At 33.9% G+C, this 17,794-nt stretch overlaps 1 pseudogene; it reads right to left on the reverse strand.

Annotated features, from left to right (window-relative positions):
* Positions 1-16,272: 16,272 nt before the first annotated feature.
* LOC143645075 (small ribosomal subunit protein eS4-like) lies at positions 16,273-17,412 on the reverse strand (annotated as a pseudogene).
* Positions 17,413-17,794: the final 382 nt, after the last annotated feature.

The following is a 17,794-nucleotide window of genomic DNA, read 5'->3' on the forward strand; positions in this document are numbered from 1 at the left end:
TTATTTGAGGTTAGAGCATTGGTTAAGCACTGAAAACTGGTTCTTCAAGGTGGTCCTGTATCTCAGTGGGAATTATGTAGATATTTTAAAGATCTCAGGTTTCTCTCTCACTCTTTCTCTCTCTCTCTCTCCCGCCCCCTCCCTCCCTCTCTTCCTCTCCCTCTCTCTCTCTTTGTCTTTCTCTTTTTCCTCTCTTTCTCTCTATATGTATTCCATATATTTCAATCTCTATGATTAGGATTATGAAAACAATATTTTCTTGAGCTATAAGGCCCTGAAAAAAATTAAAAATTTTCCATGAAGAGTATTTTTTACAAATACATGCTAGTTCATTGAATACATACATTAAAACTTCATTTTTTACATGTTAACATTTTAATTATACTCATCTACTCATATCTGGACTAATTAGCAAGGTGGGAAGTCCATGTTCTATTTATTTAAGAGGTTTTCTTAAATCAGATTGTAAAAGTCTATGCCACAGCGGTGCACTGGTGGCTCAGTGGCAGAATTCTGGCCTACTGTGCAGGAAACCTGGGTTGGGTTTCTGGAGCCTGCCCATGTAGAAAATAAAAAAAAAGTCTATACCAAAGTAAGATAACTAGGTGTAGACAGGCTTCTAAAGTGAATTTTAAGATGTGTAAATTGGAAATGGTTATTAAGTACAAAAGCATTAAAAAGTAGTCATTTTGGTAAAGTTAGATATTAAAGAACTTAACAGCAGACTTGCAGCGAAACAAAGGACTCCAGTGTTTATCAAGCTGACACCTATTTACTCTTTAGCACTCAGCTCCCCTCTAAAGTCTTTTCTGAACTCTTGAAGCCATATTGGTAGCTCTTTTTACATGATTCCAACCTGGCCATACATATCTGACAGCAAGCATCAAACTCCATAATAATTGCCTGTCTCTCTTTGGACAGCTCTGGCTGTACTTTTTAAATGTTCTGTGTTATGTTCTTTAAAAACATCAAATGAATAAAAGTTACAAGTAAATTCCTAATATTCCTTGTTCCAATGTTAAAGTGACAAATCTCCAGTTCTGATTCACAGATTATAGAAAAGAAGATGCTAAAAGAAATATTTACTAAAGTGTTTATATCAATTTGTGACTTATATAGGTTACATTTTCTTTCAAGAAATTGTTCTAGAATTCTCTTCTTCTTTCCTAGTAATAAATACTTTATTTAATATAAATAAATCTAAAATTTAGCATAATAATCTGAAATGAAAATATACTCCAAAATATATAACTTTTTCAGGGTAGTATATTTATATGAATGGTGGCATTTACTCCTCTTTGTTTCAAAAGAATTTATGGCTGTAATTTTCAAAATATTAAATATGGAAAAACAAATGTACACATTTGCAAGGTTAGATTTCTTTTTAAATTCAGTTGGATCAATCTGTGTCAACATGTTCTGTACAGTGGACTTACCCAGCTATCTGGCACATTTTTATGTATTCATATTGATGTAAATGTAATTATGAAATGCTTAAGAAAATATTCAAAGCACATTTGATAGACACCTATGTAAGCAATATCCAGATTTAACTCATATTCAAAATTGCCCATACTTGTCTAATCTTTTACTTAAATCTAATATTTATTCCTATCCAAATAATCCCTGCACTTTGTTTGAAGATAATGATTCCTATTAAGTTTCCACAAAGAAAAGTTATTCAAATGTTTTCCTGAACCTCACATCTTTTTCTAATTATGCGCCCCAAAATAAATCACTTAAATGCTTTCAATTCTTTGTGATGTTTTTCTCCATATTTCCAAAACCATGTTTTTAACAAATCTTAATGTTCCCTTTAGACAGTATCTACTGTGGATTTAATATTCATACACAACCCTTTCCTAAGCAACTTTCCATCATCCATAATCTACCCAATATTAGACATTGTATAATAATGTTTCCACTTTCTTATGCAAACTTTTCTTCTCCCCATTCCAAAACAAACATAATGCACTTCTAGTTAATTATATAATGTTATTTAATTAGCAGGATATTCGGTGTTTACATTATTTTGAGGCAATTCTATTTCAGTTTGTCTATAGCATACTGCAATTATTATTTATTGTACATATTTTACTTTTCCTGAAGTTAATAACCATATTTTTTGCTAAGTACCTATTTAAGTAACACTATTTTTCCTCAAACTGTCTTATAAAAATGTAAATTAATTTTCAATATTGTCAAATAAAGCAGAGAATCTACCACTCCCTTTATCCCCATTGAAGAAATTGTGCCTAGAATAGTCTGTCCTTGTGAGACTATTTTCATCATTATTCTGAAAATTACCTTTACCTTCATTCTGTTCTAGAATCCTTACTTTTTTGAATGCCAGGTGTTCTTTTTCTGGGTTTTCTCCCACATATTGATGGGCATGCACTTTGTTAGAGACATGATAAGGAAAGAAAGAGACATAAATACCGTGAGAACTTATAAACCTGAAACATTTTTATTCTAATTTTATATTTGTTTAATGATTTACTAGATAATAATCAATTTTCCTTCAGAATTTTTAAAACATTTCTCTATTGTCATCTATATTCCAGCGTGAATTTTGAGAAGTATATTTTACTGATAGTAAAAAAAAAAATCTGATTATTGAACAACTCCTTCAATCCTATATCCCCAAAAAACTGAAAGAAAAGTACATTGTTTGTAAAGGCAAAAGTAGTAACAGAGGCATGAGATGTGGTAAACCATATCAATATTTAGATATTCGCTACCGAAACTTTCTGGTTCTCTGTATTTGTTTTATATGATAATTAAATGATTTCATGTCATACCAAAGGTCTCAATATTACTTTTAAAGAAAATGGGTTATATCAAAATTTTAGTGGGCATAACTCTTATTATTATCTGAAATCTCAATTGATAATTCTGGAAACACCATATAATGTGATTTTTTAAAAATTAATCTTTTTGGGTTTGATTCCTGGAAACTGCTCATGCCAAATATAAAACAAAACAAAACAAAACAAAACCTTCCTTTGCCATGCTAGAGACCTGGGTTCGATTCCTGGAGTCTGTCCATACCAAGAAAAAAAAATTAATCTTTAGGCTTAAAATTTTCTTTGCATTACTGTAGCTGTGCTTCATGCTATTTGTTAGTTAGCTTTTACTAAGCTGGGGTAATAGGATTTGGAGTTAGTCAATATTTACCTATATTTATTTAAATGTTTTCAAGTGATTCAGCTTTCATATTAAGCTGTTTATGATAGAAAATAAATACTTATGAAGATGGAAAGTTAAAGGAGAATTTCAAATAATCTCCCAAAGCCACATCTGACTCTAGTTTGCCTTATTTTTGTCGCCCACTATTGTATATGAGATGCTGCACCTTTTATGCCTGTGTAGTGATCTCTTGGAAGGAGACTTACCGTTTGTTCTTCAGTGAAATCATGCTGACAAGGGGCACGACAAGCCCCTTGTGGGTACAATTTTAAGTGTACTTGTTACAAGAATCAGGAAGTGATAAACAGATTTTAGTGATCCCAGTCTGGTTGTGTGATTGGTTTTTCCCTCTTTTCCCCCACAGTGTCATACACTAGCATAAGTGCAGGCATGGAGAATATAGCTGGTTGAATTTGTCTAAGGTGGGGATTTTCCTAGGTGGGTTATTTCCTAATAAACAGTACAGATTGATAAGTCTGGGGAAGGATGTAGCTTTAATTCACAGTTTTTTATGACTATATTTATCATTGTACATCCAAGTTAATGAAAATGTATTAATAAGCTCTCATAACAGTCAGGGACAATAACTGTGGAAGGTTTCAAACAACCTGCAGAAATGCAAACCTTTTTCTTACATTCATATTATTTGTGGTTATGATCTTGGTCTGTGTTTTAATTAGTTTCTTTCTGGTGCCATCATCCATAGATTCATTATTAATGAGAAGCAAGATACTCTGGTCAACAGACATCCACATATGATGCTGAAAACTACTATCCACTAAAATAATCTGGGACTCCTTGATTTCTAATTCAGTAGAGGAGAATTCAAGATGCTCCTGAGACATGTTGTTGTAAGAAACCAAGAATTCACTGAGAAGAAGCAAGGGGATTCATTAAAAACAACTTGATCATCATGGACAGAGTGCCAATATAATCTAACAATGACTTTTGAGCATCAAAAAGAAAATAGTGTTGACAGTTGAGTCAGTATAAAACCACAAACCTGTGATGCTTTAAGGAACACAAGAGTATAAATCATGCTAGAAGCAATCTTATGGGTCCAGTTCTTGCACACCACGTAGGGAGACAAATAATTCAATTGGCAAGGACAGTGATATGTTTAAAGTTGTTTAACTGATACGATATCTTCTTCATTTGGCGAAATTCAAATAGATGTTATCCTGAAATGATAATGTTTTTACTGTTTTTACTTCCTAAATTACATGAAGTGATATATTTTCAATACTAAAGCTAGGCTTCCTGAGTAAATTCATGAACATATCAATTCTCAGTTTAGGGTATGATGCTATAGGACAATTCCAGCAGGCTTAAGTCTATTTTACATAACTTCTGAGAAACTAGCTTTGAACTTAACAGTCTCATAGTTTATACTCAGGAATGTGCTGGGGTTGTTTTTTACCCACTTGTAAATTTTCAAAGTTTGTTTCAGGATGGAGAGGGAGAAAGGTGAGGAGACAGGGAGATATGGACTAAAAGGTAAGATTTAGAAATACTCCATCAGATTACTAAAGGCCAGACCCTCAAGTTCCATATCGCTATTTAAATTAAAGTTAATTACAATTACATTAAATTAAAATTTAATTTTCTCAGTTGCATTTTTTTTTAACTTTTTAATTGTATATTATAACATATACACAAAGCAAAAAAAAGAAAAAAAGCAATAATTTTCAGAGCACTCTTCAGCGAGTAGTTACAGGACAAAGCCCAGAGTTTGTCATGGGCTACCATACCATCCTCTCAGATTTTTCCTTCTAGCTGCTCCAGAATATAGGAGGCTAGAAGGAATAACTATTTTTTATCAACACAACTGACTTTTTTTCTTTTATGTGATAAATAACATATATACCAAAAAAGCAATAAATTTCAGAGCACAGCACAACAATTAGTTGTAGAATGGATTTCAGAGTTTGGTATGGGTTACAATTCCAGTTTTGGGTTTTCACCTTTTACTGCTCTAAGATACTGGAGTCTAAAAAAAAATCAATCCTATGATTCAGCAATAATATTCGCTTGTTAAGCCCTATCTTCCCTGCATAACTCCACTGTTACCTTTCACCTTTCTATCCCACTCCTTAGGGGTGTCTGGGCTATGGTCATTTTAACTTTTTCATGTTGGAAGGGGCTGTCAGTAATATGGGGTAGGCAGAGTAATTTGGACAATGAATAAAGGTCCCCTTGGGGGAATGGGGACAAAGGGGGAAATATTCAATTTCCCCAATTGGAGAATTTCTGATACTCTCAAAAGCAGCGGGAACAACAAAATCAATAGGCCAAGTACCCCATCTTGGTGTTCACCCCTATGAAACTTATTCCTGCAAAGGATAAACTAAACCTTCTTAAAATTAGGCCTAAGAATCACCTCCAGGGAACTTCTTTTGTTACTTGGTTGTGGCCTCTCTCTCTCAGCCAACATGGTAGTTGAACTCATTGTCCCACCCCTAAGTGGGGCATGACTCCCAGGGGTGTAAACTTCCCTGGCAACGTGGAATAGAAATCTTGGGAGGAGCTGGGACCTGGCACCAAGGGATTGAGAAAACCTCTTGGCCAATAGGGAAAAGAGAGAAATGAGACAAAATAAAATGTCAATGGCTGAGAGATTTCAAACACAGTCGATAGGTTTTCCTGGAGATTATTCTTACACATTATATATACATCCCTTTTCAGTTTATGATGTAAAGTGGCTAAAGGGAAGTACCTGATACTGTAGAACTGTGTTCCAGTAGCCTTGCTTCTTGAAGATGATTGTATAATGATATAGCTTTTATAGTGTGACTGTGTGATTGTGAAAACCTTGTGTCTGATGCTCCTTTTCTCTAGGGCATGGAAAGATGAGTAAAAATATGGAAAAAAATAATAGGGAGGACAAAGGTTAAAACTGAGCAGATTGAAATACTAGTGGTCAATAAGAAGGAGGGGTAAGAGGTATGGTATGTATGAGTTTTTCCTTTTCTTTTTTATTTCATTTGCTGGAGTGATGCAAATGTTAAAAAAAATGAACATGGTGATGAATGCACAACTACGTGATGATATTGTGAATCATTGTACACCATGTATGGAATATTTGTACATCAAGAATGTTGGTATGTTTGTATGTTAAGTTTTTACAATAAAAATATTAAAAAATATATATGAGGTAGGGAGATAGAACTAGCTGATGTTCTGAAGAGGCTGGCCTAGGTTTGGGGGCTTATCTTGTCCAGGGACCCATCTGGAGGGTGTAGGTTTCTGGAAAGTTACCTTAGTGCATGAAAGTTTTGTAGAATCTTATATATTGCCCTAGGTTTTCTTTAGGATTGGCTGGAATGGTTTTGGTTGGGGTTTGGCAAGTTATGATAGGTAGCAATGTCTAACTGCAAAGTGACCTCCAGAGTAGCCTCTCCACTTTACTTGAACTCTCTCAGCAACTGATACTTTATTAAGTATACTTTTTTTCTCCCTTTTGGTCAGGATGAAATTGTTGATCCCACAGTGCCAGGGAAACCTTCACCCCTGGATGTCATGCCCCACACAGCAGGGAGGGCAATGATTTCACTTACAGAGTTGGGCTTAGAGAGAGTTAGGCCACATTTCTCAGTGGCATTTTAAGTGTTCAAAATCCACTTGTGACTAGTGGCTACCATGCCATAGGAAGAGAGCAAACATAGAACGTTTCTATCATCTCAGAAAGTTCTGTAGGACAATGCTCTAGAGTATCAGGAGTGGGAAACTGAAAGTATCTCAGGTCAATGCCTGAAATCCTGGATTGTTTGTGGAGCAGATCTCTTTATGCAAGTTAGATTTCCTGGATAACTTCTTGATCTTATGAGAAAGAAAAATAAACATCTAACTTATTTGAATCACTTGTCACAGCAGGTTAGCCTGCTTCTTTCTCTTGCTCTCTCTCTCTCCCTCTATCAAGAAACAATGAGAGAAAGCAAAATTCCGGTCTTCAAGAATACACATAATCAACTTCACTCAGTATTTCCCAATCGTCTTTAATATAATGAACCATTTGGAAGTTTTATGAGAGGTCTTAATTCCCTATGACCTCACAGATATTTGTCATTGATAGTGAAGATATGCTTTTCCCAGATCTCTCACTTTTCCATGAGAAAGGATTTCAATTACATGAGCTATTTTTTTCAATCTGGGAATCTGTAAGTCTTGGAGAAGGCCCTGAGTATGCTCACCTCAGATCTTTTTTCTCCTCTTTTCAGATCTGTGCTCACGCAGAGAGAGAGGATAAAGTCCAGACTTCTCTCAAAGCTGTGTGAAAGGCTAGGGGTACAGGTTCTGCCCTGTGGATCTGGTCTGTCTTTGATCACTGCAACTTGCTAGTAGGTGGGCAAAGTTATCCAATATAGAGTGGCTTAATAACTCTATTTGGGTGCATACCCAAGCCATGGCTTTCATTGAAGCTTTGTAGCAATCATTAAGCTGGAATTTTGAAATATGTCATTTGGTTTCCTGTTCATGTTTCAGGTAATAAAGAAAGGATTTTTCTTTTAATTGAACTTCTAAAATTTTAACCGGCATAAGACTTTCAATGTATTATGGACTGCTGCGATTTTAAATTGCATCTGTAATTATCAGTAACATTTAGTACACCTTTATGTTTATTGGACATTTGTATATTTTTTCCTTATGACCTATTCAGATCTTTTGCCAAGAGAGGACTAAATTTGCAGATACAGATATCACACATGTTTTAAGAAATTTTATTTTTCATATTATGTTCAAAACTAAGATATATCCTGGTTAAGTTGTTGAATTTTAAAAACAAAGACACTTTCTTATTTTATTTTTTTGTTTGCTTTGTTTTATGGTTTATTTTTTACCAATCCAAATAGACTAAGAAAATCATCTATGAAAGAAAAATAAACAATCTGTTCCCAAATTATTTCAGTATGATATTCAATACCAGAAAATAATGTTTATGAAGTTTAGGAAGGAAGAAATGATACCCAAAGATATTATATCCACCCAAGATGATATTAATACACAACTACAATGAGAGAAATTCTCAAATTTGAAGAAATTTCAATATATGATTCCTGTAATATTGCTGAAAAAAATTAAGATCTGAATCACAATGAAGATTTAAGTATAGTAAAGCCGTAGTGCAATTACTAGTTTTTGTCAAGAGGCTTCAATTGAATGAAAGAATATTAAGCAATTGTTAATTATGATTACAGAATAACCAGTATAATAATAATAAAACTAGTTAACAGTTTCATAGTACAGATTTGTGAGGCAGATATGCTTTATTATTCCCATTCAGTGGATGAAGAAACTAGGGCATAAAAAGTTAAACGGCTTGCCGAATGTTACACAGCTGTGAGTGGCAAAGCTGTAATTTTATTCAGGCAGTCAGACTCTATACTCTATGCTATTAATTACCGTGCTATACAGAACAGAAAGTTAAAGTTATAACTGTTCTATATAGCATAGTTCTATATCTTTCTCTTTCCTTTATTTTATATTGTTGTAATTAACGTCTATAAGTTTGTGTCATTTCTTAAAATCAATATTAAATTTTTGCAAATTAAACTTATAATTGGCTGTATATATTCATATCTTCTGTCCTATATACATCATTGATATCTCTGTCTAACATGAATTTGTATAAAATTTTATATTCATTGCTTGTTGATTCCACATTTATTGGCCTATGGGCACTACATCTATAGTATTTGCAGTTGAATTATTGTTTATGACATTTATATTCTTCATTGTTTTTGTATGAATTTTGTTTCCCCAACTAGTTTTCACATTCCCTGAGAATGAAATAATTGCCTGAATAAAGTATAGGATTTGTGAGAACTTAACAAAAATAATTTCCCAATGATCATCAATGCTGCCAATCAAGGAGAAATTAACTAATAAATAAGTTATCTTAACAGCAAAAAATGTAAAAAAATAGTGAATTTTTAAGATGTCTCAATCTTGTTAGTCTTATCAGCTCCCAAGTGGTAGCCAAAGCTTTTGATAAAATTATTTAAATATTTTTATTAAAATCATAAACACCTACGAAGCAGAATATAAATGCTGTCTTCTCCAAATTAATTGTTTACTAAGCACTTATAAAGTGCTAAATACTGTGTGCATGTATATATATATATATATATATATATATATAAAATCACTCAATTTAATTCCTCATTGCAGTTATATTAAGTAATCATAATAGTGTCATTGAGGAAATCTAAGATACACCTAATAAGTGATTTGCCTATATTTATATAGTTAGTAAATGGGCAGGTGATATTGAAACCCAGGTCTCATTCCAGAGAGTATGCTTTTAAATAATACATTATATTTCTTCATAAATTTATGATATTTACACATGTTTTGGCATTACATAAACATTAATGAAAGAGAGCAATTGACAGCTTTTAATCCCTGAACAAATGTTTGGAGCTCCCAGAGTGTTCTCAGTTATGTTGACTGTATGTTTGTGGATATGGCAAAAAGAATGGGGATTTTAAAGTGTTCTCTGTTATAATTATAGAAAATGATAAATGTTTTTTTGTATATGAGTTGATAGCTGCTCATGAAAGTAATGATAAAAATAGAAATTTTGGTCTTGCAAACAATAGAAGATTTAGAGAAGAGTTCATGAAACAGGGTAAACACTATATTTTGAAAATAAAAACAATTCTCCTTTTTTAACTTCTCTATTTGTTGGTTTTTCTTTTTTGTTTTTTGTTTGTTTTTGTGTTTATTTAGTCATTTATTTTTGCATCTGGCAATATCTTGATAAATGAGGCAGAGGGGGTGGAAGGCGGATCACATGAAAAGTGATATCACCCATAAATTCCATGGTGATCAATGCTGAATTTTATAATTTATCTACCGCCATTTTGTGACATAACTGACAGTTTTCACTAGGATGGCTAGACTAATTTTTGGGCAATAATGGAATAAAAACACAGTATATTACAGTGGTTACCCCTTGTGCCTTAGGTAGCATGATGAAGTCAAAGCTGAAAAGTACTTTTATCACCCAAGAATTAAATGAAAACTTTTTACAAATTAATTTGATGACATCTAATTGGTATTATGGACTCAAATTTTTAAATAAACATACAGGAATTAGTCAGCTGCATGCTATTCCTAATTCACATGGACAGAGGAATACCTTTTACAGTCTCTTTAAAAAATCAATAATTTATGTTGGAAATTATTTCCTATTTCGTACCATAGAGAGCTTCTATTCATATAACATGAGTTAACCATCAATGTTGTGTAGAAAAAATGTCTAAATATATTTGCTGATTAAATGGACACTTGGCAAAATATGCTTTATCTTTTAAATACTTTTCTCAGTGTCTAATTTTTGCAATGAAAGTTAAACAGAAAGTTGAGCTCTGTCATTAAGCTCATAGAGCAGTTTCTGAAAAATTGCCAACTTAATTTGAATTCTGTGTATTTCAAAATGTCTACTTGTAGAGTGTTATCTAATTAAGGAGGTATATTAAATTGCAGACATTAGTGTAGTACTGTCTGTTACTAATTCAACTTTTATAGTAGCTATCAGAAAATTTTATCTCTAACAGGTTGCATACATAAATTACTGATAAATGAAAATTAACTTAAGTACTGCTTTTTTATAGCTCCTTCAGCAAGTCTAAAAATCAAGAATGTGTTAGAGGAAGTAACTTCTTCAGCAACTGTCTGCATCACTATTCTTTCACATTTTAGAATGAATGTCATCTAATAATCAGATGAAAATGACACTGGCATAATAATATGATAATATGAGCATACTATAAGAACTTTTGTGTTTGATCTTATATGTAAAGTGAGAATGTATTTAAAGTTCCAATTCTTCTATTATTCAAGTACATGAAATATATGAAGAGGCAATGTACAAGGGATTATACAGAGAATGGAATAACTGAAAGAAGTACACAAATAGTACATAAGTGATTCTCTCAATGTGGAGTTATTCATACTTAAATTTCAGAAATTTGCATATATAACCTACCAAATAGAAATAATTTGCACCTACAACTCAGTAAAGTATCACTTCATCCATGCCCTGATTAAAGACATGAACTGAATATTTATTACTAATAGACACTATTACATTTTATGATACAGACATTAAAAGTTATCTATTAATTGAATCAGAGTGCATGAGGTAAGACAGAATAATTTAAATTCAGATACTACAAAGGCCCTCTAGAGGAGCAGACCATGAGATATATCGATAGTCCTAGAAGGGGTTCTAACTGAGACTGGGGTCTTTGGTCTGGTCTTAAGAATCAGCTGTAGAATTCAACAGCACTTCTCCATTCTTAACCATACACATTTAGATAAATTGTGTACTAAGTATGTCTTCGTTTCCTTGTAAAATGGAAATAACATTAATAATTATTTAAATATAATTTACTATAATTGCTATGAGGACTAAAATAAATAATATGAACTTTTCATAGTGTTTAGGATGTAATCAGTGCTTAATAAATCTTTTTTCTTCCCCTTTCACTAGAAAGAATTACTTTTTACAGCTCTCTCTCTCTCTCCCCCACCCTTCATCTTTAATTCTTATGCACATATGAAATGCTTTCATTCAAGATCCTTCCTGCTTCTGCAAATTTTGACTGAACTATTCGACATGGTATTTTACTCTTTAGACTGCTGCTGTCACGAAAAGTTCTTGAGTAAAATGTCTGCTTGTACAGCATGGTAGTTCAGGGTTAAGGTCAGAGTAAAAAAGATGCTAGACTGCTGAATCTGATGTTAGATGCAAATAGATCCTATTAGAGAACTTAACATTAAAGATATGGCATGAAAGGAGAGGGAAGAGTCAAGCATGAAACATTTGATGTTGAGTGTCAGCTATATAAATTTGCTTTCTCTCTGTTTAGAAGATCCTAGAAAATAAAGCTGCATCACTTAAGTATACCTGAGTGAACGGAGAAGAGATAGTTTAAAACAGATGACTTAGCTCCTACTTTCAGCCAGTATCACCTATTCCTTTTCCCTCCTAAATGCAAATATCAGGTGATGGCGTGAGTGTCCTCCTTTACATGAACTTGTGTTTATAGAGCACATAATCTTTTCTTATGAAATTGTATTTTTGAAAACTTAAAACTCAAATATTCCCTCTGAATATACTAAAAAATTTCTTAGAACTCAAATAGAAGATGTTTATTATTTTTATTTAGAATAACATTAATAATGAAGAAAGTGCCAAGGATAAATATGAGGAAAGGGATTAATTAAATTGGAAGAGAAAGAGAAAATATGAGAGGCAACAGTTAATAGTACAGGACTTCAAAGTTTACCTTGGACTAGTTCTATTGAGGTTTTCTTATGTATCCCTGGTTCTTAAAAGTTAAAATGTGAGAGAAAATATTTCATTCCATGCTTTATTCAATGGGAATAAAATACTTTAACAGAGAGAGAAAGACAGGGAGAAAGATGGAAAGAGAAAGTAATTAAATAGATCATAATCAATGGAGGAAATCATCAGGTTGAATTAGTTCCCAAATTATTCTTTTACCTAAGCAACATTTGTTTTTGTTTTGTTCACTGGAGAGGACAGAAGCATATCTTTATCTAGAGGAAGGCTTTTACTCTCCCCTTTTGTTTTTACCAATGTATAAATAGCCCTTCTGAATCTAAACAAAGAGACAACATTTAAGTCTCTTAAATAATCCATGCTTAAATTTTTAGATGTAGTCAGTAAGCAAGCACCCTAGAGGATTGTAGACTCCATTCCACTTTCCAAACATTGTATCAGGTTACTGTAAGCTTCAAATTTCATTCTAGAAGGGTAGGTCCCAATGTAACTTTATTTTGATTATTTAAAGTATGATAGCACCAGAGGTATATCATATACCTCCATATTGATGGAATTGTTATCTTCAGTACACAAAGGTATTGTCTTCTATTTTAAATTAACATTAATAGGATTTTAAGAGCACGAAAAGAGTACATTAGATAAATGCATTGAATGGGGTATAACATAAAGCCTTCAGAAAAAGTCAACTAAATTCTCACATAAGTAAACCTGGAAAATCACAGTCAAGTGAGAGGCCCTGATATCTAAATTATGACAACTTATCCTAGCAGCTAGGAGTTACTCTAACTATGCTTTCGTAATGAATATAAACAAGCTCTCCTTTGGAAAATAAAGATGTTACTCTACCACACTAGCTATATAGACCTGAATAAGGCACCCTTTATTTATCTGTATAAAGGGGTCTATAATACCTTTCCTGTTTAAAATAGTTAAAGATAGTAATGTACATTGAGTTCCTAAGCTCAGATTGAGTGAGCTAGAATCTGTTTTTATTCCTTCCTCAACCCTACTCTACAATGCCTGGCATACACTGAACTACTGATTAACATAAATTCAATTTAGAATGTTTTATTTACAACAAATCAATTTCATAAAAGAAAACTTCACTGAGATTTTTTTTTAAATAATAAAAGTAAGCATCGTATATTGATTTGATATATCTTTCAAAAATTTAGCACGAGTCCCTTTTTACTTTTAGATTGATGTAAAGAGAATTGAAGATATTAATCAAATTTATGATTTTTGCTGCTGATATATAGGATTTGAGGTATTAGATGTAAAGCATAATGCAGTGAACATTTAGGATTATCTTTGCTAATATGTGGTAGAAAACTGACAGCCTCTCTGCTTTCACCTATCCATGAAAAGGAAAGATTGATGACATATTTTTAGATCCAAATCTGAATGCGTTTCCCTAAACAAATCAAGAGAATTTAGATAGTGATCATTTGTAGTACAATGACATATTTTTCTACCATGAAATGTGTGTAGAGGAATGAAAATTGGTACATTACTTTCGGCAAGGCACTTTTTTAAAATACCATAATAATGTGCTGGCTACATAAATAAAATAGAGAGATGTTGAAAAAGAAACACAAAGAATTATACACAAGGAAGTAAATAAGCAAATAACTTTATTTCAGCTCTAGAACATTTTTTACACTGAATGTGTCAATACGGAAAAAAAAAATTGTGGAAAAGGCAACTAAGTAAAATCCAGGAACGTTTTTGAGAAATGCTATGTCTAAAATGTCAACATTATAGTTTGTAGGTAATGACCATCCTTCTGTAGAATTAAACTAACTACAAATATTCTAGGAAGAAAAATTTTCTTCTATTCAAAAGTTAACTCCACATTTACTAGGTCACTTAATTTTTTCCACCTTTCTTTGCAGTAAGGAGCCTGTAACAGGCTATCAAAACAAGCCACAGTCACCTGCCAGCCATAAACACTAAGCGAGGCAATCACGTCGGCCAGCTGGAAAGTCGCTGGCACATGCGCAGTATAAAGGTCAATAAATCAGTAGCAAGTCTGCAGCTAGTCCCAATTATGGTTATTGTTTCTAACTTGCGTCATGATTGGCCCACGATACCTTAACCGAACGTTTCCGCATCCTGCTATGTATAAAACCTCCTTGGTCCAGACTTGGAATGGCAGCTACAAAGCTTTGTGCCCTGCTGCACAGCACAGTAAAATGACTCGAGCCTGACCTTTGATGTCTCATCCTGTTTCAGAAGCCACTTGGCTGAAGGCTGTGCCCCAGTGCCAGGGTGCAACAGCAGAAGTCTAACTCATACTGTTTATCGTTTGCAATTAGGTGCATGTAAGGAAAGTGTGTAGTAGTCTGTAATGATATCTGAACTCCAAGCTGAGTATCAATAGTATCCAATCATATATTTGTATAGGATAGAGAAAAGAAAGCATTGAGTCAGGAAATGTTGCTGAAAATGTCAATGTTGGGAAAGTTTTCCACAGGCTAATGAATTGCATGACCCTCTCTACAAGCCTCTTTGAATAATCAATCACACGAACTTCAAATTTGACTAAAACTAAATGGGACATTCCTTTTTGCCAAATGGAGTACATTTGCCAAATGGAGTACATTTTGGGTTCCAAATCCCCACAAAATCAAAAGGCCTCTGATTCACTATTTGCTACATTTAAGTTGCAAGAGATAATATTTACATACTGTGAAGTAAACAATGTGTGTCTTAAGAGTATAGAATATTTATGTTTAAGAGGAAGAAAAATTCTGAAAATAAATACAATTCTAAATATTAACCAAATTCTAAATATTAAATGTAATACTAAATTTTCTTATCTACTTTTCTAGAAACTGACTTTAAACTCTAATTTTTTTCATCTTCAAGAAAAAATATTTTGTAGCATTCAGAGGCAGTAGAAGCTCTAATGTCTTAAAATCCATTAGTAAGTTCTGCTCATTTGTTATTTGAGTCAGTACGCACAAGCTTAAGTCAAGGGATGCTTTTCCAAATATTTCCCTAGTTGAACAACTTGAAAAACCTGCCAAGATTTTGACCACAACAGAACATTAAAGTAACTGGTGTAAACTTCCTGCCATGTCCCTAAAGTGTTTGGGAATGGTTTGATTATAGCTACTTTTCAACTCTAAACTGTATTGAGTTTATACGAATATTTCTGGAAGCTGCTCTGTTTTTAATACCATTTCCTTGGAGTATCAGAGCTGTGTATTTTCTGGTCCTGGGCATTTCTTGCCCTTAATAACATCCTGACACCCCAGGAGTGGTTTTGAGGGTTAGTAGAACTACATGTCAAGATCCACCATCTAATCCCATACAATTTAAATTGCAGTGTAATTCTGCCATACCGACATAGCAATACACTGTAATTTGGGTGAACTGATTTATCTAGAAGGTTTCATAAGAACAGAAAGCAACCCAAAGGAGACTTACTAGTTTATAACAGGCTCAGTATTATTGATCATAAGTATAATTTTACACTTAAGGAAGTGGATCCACATTTTAAGATGCCACTGAAAATCATTAATAAGAATATACAAAGTTGTCTGTATTCAGTGATCTAGATAAGTGAGGCAAAGATTTAAAAAAATAATGAATTACAGTTCATTGTGACTTAAGGTCCCATGTTAAATATATATAGATATATATATTATTAAATATGAATTAAAATGAACATGACCATACGCACATTCCTTTTATACTTGTAGACTTTTTTTTTCCTTAGGAAATAACACATTTGTTTATTTGAGTAAAGAAACACTAGTTTACCCACAGCTGTATTTAGCTGTCAGCTTCTTCTCTCTGTCTTCAGCAGTGGTAAGTGGAGTGACCTTTTCTCTGGGTGGGGAAATCCAAAGCTTATTACCTTTGCCAAGGACAAAAGTGTTGCAAAGTCTCATGGCAAAGCTGTTGCCATTGGCGTCCTTCACACGATACATCAAAAGAACAAGAATGTCCGTCTCTTGGTGATCACACCAGTGCGGTGGAGGTGGGCCCCACCCATCACCGTGCATACATTGCCTGGTCGAATTGGATAACGTCGGTTATCTTGCCAGTGCCTAAATCGATTTGTACTGTCATTCCCCTTGACGAGAGGCTCCGGGTAAGGGATGGAATAAGCATCAGGAGTCACCAGGTGTGGGATTCCCTTTGAACTCACACATATCCTCTCACTTTGCACAAGTTGTACTTTGTCTCTTCAGCTGTGATATGGCAAACAGCAAAACAGCCCTTGGTGTCATAAACCGGTCAGAAATGCTCGCCTGTCTTCTCAATGCTGATGATGTCCGTGAACCCAGAGGGGTACGTGACATCAGTTTGAATCTTGCTGTCAATTCCTATGAAGAGCTGCCTCAGTATTTTCTTTACCTCATTTCCCGTCAACGTATATTTGAGTCTATTCAAAAACCCTGGTTAAGCATCCAGTGCTTACTTGCTGCAGCATCCTTTGAGAGCTTCTTAGGGTCCCTGGCCTCCTGTCAGACCCAGCACAGCTGCAGAACTCACACATCCCGGAAAACCTCTCGGGACTGCTCTGCGTCCTCAGTAACTCTCCTAGCAAAACTAAAGACCGGAAACGTTTCAAAATAAACCAGTCCTGGTACAGGCAGCTACCCTACCGCGCAGTAGAGAACCTGCTCATGCCTGAACCCCACCACGAACCCAAAGGCTAAGCGTTTGGGTCCTAAATGCAAACTCGGGATTAAAAAAGGTTCAATTCAGAGCACAGCAGCACTCTTCTTTGACCTCACCTCTCCAGATCTTGCAACCACACAAGAAGCATTCCCTCCCGCCAGGCACGGTCTTCGGAAAACCCAAGAGGAGTGCTGCGTCAGCCGAGGATGGAGGCAGATGGCGCTTCTGGTTCCCTTTAAGGGAGCCATATTTTGTGCTGACAAATTCATGTTAGTTATTGAAACTCACGTCTGAAAACTTAGTTAATTTTTCCTGTTGGTCTGAAGAACCCAACTATAGAGGTTTCAAGTTGAGTTAATTGCATCAATTGATTTCAAATTTTATAAAATTCGAGGAATTGGAACAATATATAATACGAGATACAGCTTCACACTCCTTTTGGGTACTGGAATTATTTCTCAATTATTAATACTGAGATTAAAAGTAACCTGGCAAAAAGACAAATACTAAATAAACTATACACATGTGTACAGTTACATACACATAAACGTACGCAAACATATTAAATATTCAGAAGTAGTTCAGATAAAGAAAAGATAATCGTGGTTATCTAACTGCTAAGAAAAGAGGTGAAAGGAGCCATCTGATTGG

The sequence above is a fragment of the Tamandua tetradactyla genome, chromosome 8 (genome assembly GCF_023851605.1).
Source record: "Tamandua tetradactyla isolate mTamTet1 chromosome 8, mTamTet1.pri, whole genome shotgun sequence".
Lineage (NCBI taxonomy): Eukaryota > Metazoa > Chordata > Mammalia > Pilosa > Myrmecophagidae > Tamandua > Tamandua tetradactyla.